General features: G+C 35.1%; 1 protein-coding gene across 1 annotated transcript in view; it reads right to left on the bottom strand.

Moving 5' to 3' along the window:
- The window catches only part of LOC107691183 (semaphorin-3D-like), an 89001-nt gene extending 85659 nt beyond the window's left edge, over window positions 1-3342 (bottom strand). The window contains exon 1 of the mRNA XM_016489680.1: window positions 3210-3342. The gene's annotated coding sequence lies outside the window, so the exon portion shown is untranslated. The remainder of the gene's footprint in view (window positions 1-3209) is intronic.
- Between the last annotated feature and the right edge of the window lie 2214 nt (window positions 3343-5556).

The raw sequence follows: 5556 nt of genomic DNA on the forward strand, positions 1-5556 counted from the left end.
AGGTTAAAAAAAAAAAAAAGTCGTCCATAAAATGAGTTGCACAAATTCGAACATCTAGGTTGTGCTGTTCTGTTGTAAATAAATCTTAACCAATGATTCCTAATTGCATCTACTTCCGGAATGCCAAATAAAGTGCTTTTGCTTTCGCAACATTTGCAGTTAACCGTTTCGATAGTAAATTTTTCCTCTGAATGCATTTTCGCTCTTGCGATACGTGAAAGTGTTATAAGTGAAGTTAAAGTAGATAACAGACAGTATTATGCACAAGTTATACAACAAACAGGTCTTACCGAAGATTGTTGTAATGTTATTGCTGAAAAGTACTGTTTAAAAAGCTTTATTCTTAACTTTAGGGCTTTAAATTTAGGACCAAGTTTGATCCAAAAATGAAAATTCTGTCATTGTTTCCTCACCGTCATGTTGTTCCAAACCTGTATGAGCTTCACAAAAGATGATATTTTGAAGAATGTTGGAAACAAAATGATTGATAGCTATTGGCTTCCATAGTTTTTCTTTTTTTCTCCATAATATGGAAGTCAATGGCTACCATCAAATATTCAGTTGCCAACATTCTTCAAAACATCTTCTTTTGTGATCAACAGAAGATAGAAACTCATACAGGTTTGGAACAAGGGGAGGGTGAGTAAATTATGACAATTTTTCTTTTTTGGGTGAACTGTCCCTTTAACTGTTTTGAATGCAGACCTGTAGTGCACTTCAAATCTTTAAAGTATATTTACAAAAAACACTTGCAGTTTGAATAAAAGGGCACTTAAAGAGAAACATTCATGTTTAACGCTTAAACAGCATTAATCAAAGTTTTACTTTAAGAAGTACATTTTAAATCATTCTTTTAATATTAATTTGTCGGGTTTTAAAGCACATGTAAAGTACTTGATTATATATTAACTGTAGTGTGTTTTTAACATTACATTTAAAGTCTAAATTGCAAATGTATAATTACAAATATTTTTAAATACATGACATTCAAGTTAATAGAAATTATAATAAAGTATATTTTTAATGATAAATGCTTGTCAGTACATTCAGCATCACACTTTAACCAGTAATGCATTACAATATTGTGTTACTCCCTAAAAAAAAAGTAACTAATTGCGTTACTTGGTTACTTTTTTTATGGAAAGTAATGCGTTATGTTACTTTTCCGTTACTTTTTCACATCTGGGATGTGCTTTCTTGCTTGCTTTTAATATGAAAATCCATTTTTGGCAAATGTAAAAGCCCTTTCACACCAAAAGTGAAAAGAATAAGCCTCAGGCTGAAGGAAATGGTGTGGTTATTAGTATGGTTGAATTGGATCATTGAAGGCCAGCAGCATAAACATTGGTTTATAAAAAAGGATTAAATACATAAAGGATATTTGTGTTATTTAACAGTTTTAATTGGGCCCCTATTACAGGTTTGCATCGTATTCCGAGTTTGCATTTCACTGTTTTTATTCATTTTGATGAAATAATGAAACTGTTTTTGTACAAGTGAGTTGAGTAAATGCACGATGATATTTAGTCTAGAACTACAGAAACACCGCATGTTCACACAGCGCATGATTTCTCAATGTGGGGACAGGAGAGCGGTCAGTCAATAAATGGGAAAACAAAGTTACTTGCGTTACTTATTTTAAAAAATATAATTTTTTGTAAATTAAAAAAAGTTATGCGTTACTTTACTAGTTACTTAAAGTAATCTCATTACATAACTTGTGTTACTTACTGTATAATGCATTACCCCCAACACTGATAAATATTAAAAATACGCTATTGGACATTTTTCACGAGGGTTATACAAGTCAGTCTTCAAAATGTGAAATGACTACGATGAGATATTAATGAATGTTAACATTTTTCCCATTTGAGTGCATATAGTTCCCTCTTAGATTAAGCTTAGCTCTCAAAACACCATACTTTTTAAACACTTTTAGCTAATTATTTACAAGTAGAAAATGACGTTTTATTGAATCACATTAAAAATCAATTTCTTGTCATTTAAAACTGGAAATAACTAGATTTTTGTAGATTTTTTTAATAATGTTAAATTTTAATTACTAATTAGGATTCTGCACTATTTGTTCACTATAGTCACAAAAAAGCAAAGCGGCATTCACCATGTGAACTCATTCGTGCAAAAGGTCAGCTTTCTTTCCTTCCATTGAAGTCCATGAGATACATAGGCTAGTCTAGAGATAACTTGGATCAGGGGTGCCCAAACTCGGTCCTGGAGGGCCGTTGTCCTGCAGAGTTTAGCTCCAACACCAATTAGACACACCTGAACCAGCTAATCAAGCTCTTACTAGTCATACTAGAAACTTCCAGGCAGGTGTGTTGAGGCAAGTTGGAGCTAAACTCTGCAGGACACCGGCCCTCCAGGACCGAGTTTGGGCACCCCTGACTTGGATCATCACGTTTTGCACAACTAAAGCACAGAAACTCTGAAATTCTTACCCAGTTAAACTTTCACTCATGTAATGCTTGTCGAATTAAATTGCATAGAAGTTAGCAAGATTGCTTATATTTAATATTAAGCTACAGCACTGAAAAGGTTTGCAACGGTTTCTGTCCCCCCCCACAAAAAAAATCAAAACAGACGTCCAAGAGAAGTCCACGTGGTTGAAGACGCAATGACAGCCGTCCAAGATATAACGTGATCCTCAACAAAACTGTCATTTATTGTCATTTTATATAAAGTGTTTTACAAAGTGAATTTGATGAATGAGTCTAGCACTGCGTTTAGAAGCTTTGGAAAAAGTTGTTCAAACAGAATGAACGTTTTTGTTGCAAAACCGCTTATTTGACGTTGTGCAAAAGGGATGATCTTTGCAGTAATGCAGTTTCTTGTGGTGTAAGAACAGAAGTGAAGTAAACTTGAACGCAAAAGCATTTAAACTAAACTCTACAAACGTGTTATTATTAGGCTACTTAAAAAAAAAATTACCATAATCACTTGAAATGTCTCAGGATATATTGATGGTTGTAGCCTAATGACTAAATGCATTTTTTATTACTTTTAAAACATACTTTTTGTAGGACAAACTAATACGTTTTCGCTATACATGCAACAGATACGAATCATTTCGTTTCTTGCAAGCCATTCAGAGTAGACAATGAACGTAGTTTATCTTCAAGTAAAACTTTACGGAAATAAAACAACAATAGACCGTTATAATATGCACGTATTTCAAGTCATTTACCCACCTGTATCTTCGTCTTTGTCATCTATAACGCACAAATTGCTGGTGAGGTCTGTTTCACAATGATCTTGGTTCCAGCAGCGCTTCCCATTTATGTTTACTGAGAGCTTTTCCTCAGTTTTGAACTGAAGTAATGAAGAAACGCCCACAATAATAATGTTCTGGCAGCCTGGTTTAATGAAGCGCGCCTGATACAACTCACAAATGACAGAATCCTTAAAGGGACAGTTCACTCTAAAATAAAGTCCTGTTATATCTACTCGCGTTCGTGTCATTGCAAACCAGCTATAACTCCCGAGGGACACAAAATGCAATGACGGACCGCGTCAGTCTTAATTTGCTCATAGAAAAGGAAGAAAGAAAGAAAAAAAGAAAGAAAGAAAGAAAGAAAGAAAGAAAGACATCCTATGAAAGTGGATGGAGACTCATGCTGCCATTTTGACTAACATCTCAATTTGTATTTTGCGAAAGAAAGAAACTCATACAGCTCTGGAACCCAACAACCCAATAGCTGGGGTTGTCCCTGTTTAACCCAGTGCTGGGTTATATTTAACCCAGCATTTTTTAGAGTGCATGATGTCATAATTGTCTCTGCGTAACAACTATCATAATAATTGTTCTTCTTGATGAGCAGACATGGTGAAATTTTAATAAAAAAAGAAAGAGAAAAAAAAGAAAAGAAACAATATACTATAATACAACATTTTACCCAAAATCAATGGGAAAAAAATAAGATTCTATTTGACTTTTTATCTAACATTTTTTACTTTTTTCTCACAATCGTGAGTTTATATCTCACAATTTCGACACTTCTCATCAGAATTACAAGTTTATTTCTCGCAATTGCAAGAAAAAAGTCAGAATTGTGAGTTTTTTTATCTTGCAATTCTGACTTTCCATCTCACAATTCAGCTTTTTTCAGAATTGCAAGAAAAAAAGATAGAACTGTGAGACATAAGCTATTAGGAGCCCCACACTTGGCATGCAGGAAAAAAATAGTAGGCTAAATAGTGCGCACGATTTACTAATTCGTTCCCTCGATTTGCAAAATTGTGCGCACGATTTATAAATCGAGAGAACGAATTAGTAAATTGTTAGCAAATCGAGGAAACGAAATAGTAATCGTGTGCACGCTTTAGTACATCGATGGAACGAATTAGTAAATCGTGAGCACAATTTATTTATTTTTTTCTTGCATGTCATGTGTGGGGCTCCGTAAGCTATAAAAATATAAACTGCGAGAATTTTTTTTTCAAAATTCCAAAAAGTCACAATATTTTTATCCCGTGGTGGAAACAAGCTTCTGTACTTGAAAAATAATAATAATAATAAAAAAACCGCGAAATAAAACATTCTGAGAGTTTTTTGTTTGTTTGTTTGACTTTTCCCTTTGTTTTTGGGGTGAAATAAAGATGCTCTATATGTTCTACCCAGTCAACAATTTGATCTCACAATGATGTCACCATGAGCTCACATGATTCTCATGGTGTGCTCACAATGTGGTGATCATCGCATGATCTCACGTGTTGACTGGGTAGAATGTTCACACTCGCAGGTGCATGCCGTAAAATAGATGCAATGGAGATCCTTTGATCATTGAACATGATCTGTTTTGATCAGTGAACTTTTTACCTGACACAACACCAAAGTTTACAATGCCAGATCCCTCAAAACTCATATATATATATGGTCGCGTCAGTAATCACACAACCCAGACACCCATCACCATTCTCTCTTCATTGCGCTGCGCGAGACGAAATACTTGCATTTCATGTGATGTTGTAAAAACTTTAGACCTTTAACTAAGTGCATATATGCATTTTAACTAGCAGTCCGCAAATCTTACGACAAGAAAATCAAAACGCAATACTGTCTTGATTTTATTACGCAGTATGAAACAAAAAACATTTGCTTTCATTCCAGTTAGCCTAAATATGTCAAGGCACCGGTCTGATCTGGGTTTGTTTATGTTGTGTCCTGGTCTGTCTGGAGCACATGGCTGTCAGTTGGTAATTATGCTTGCCATGTGCTCTATTGTCTATTGTTACCCCGCCCCCCTTTTGTTACCTTATCTCGTTAGGGGTAACACCTGTTTCTGATCATTAGTCGCCCTTATATTCACCTCTTGTTTTCTGTCCTGTGCCAGATCGAAATCTCTGCTCTGCTGAGTTAACCTGGCTCTTGTCGCTGTTGACTGCTATCCTGGTTTTGTCTAGCCTAGTTTCCTTTGCTTTTATTCTACTTTTGATATTAGGGTTTTTCTTTTCCAGCCCGGGTCCATCTAGTTCCTAGTTTGAGCTCCAGTCGTTTAGTTTTTTTGTTTTTTCCCTTCCCCTCTGCCCCCCCCCCCC

The sequence above is a fragment of the Sinocyclocheilus anshuiensis genome, unplaced genomic scaffold (assembly GCF_001515605.1).
Source record: "Sinocyclocheilus anshuiensis isolate Anshui unplaced genomic scaffold, SAMN03320099.WGS_v1.1 scaffold338, whole genome shotgun sequence".
Classification (NCBI taxonomy): Eukaryota; Metazoa; Chordata; class Actinopteri; order Cypriniformes; family Cyprinidae; genus Sinocyclocheilus; species Sinocyclocheilus anshuiensis.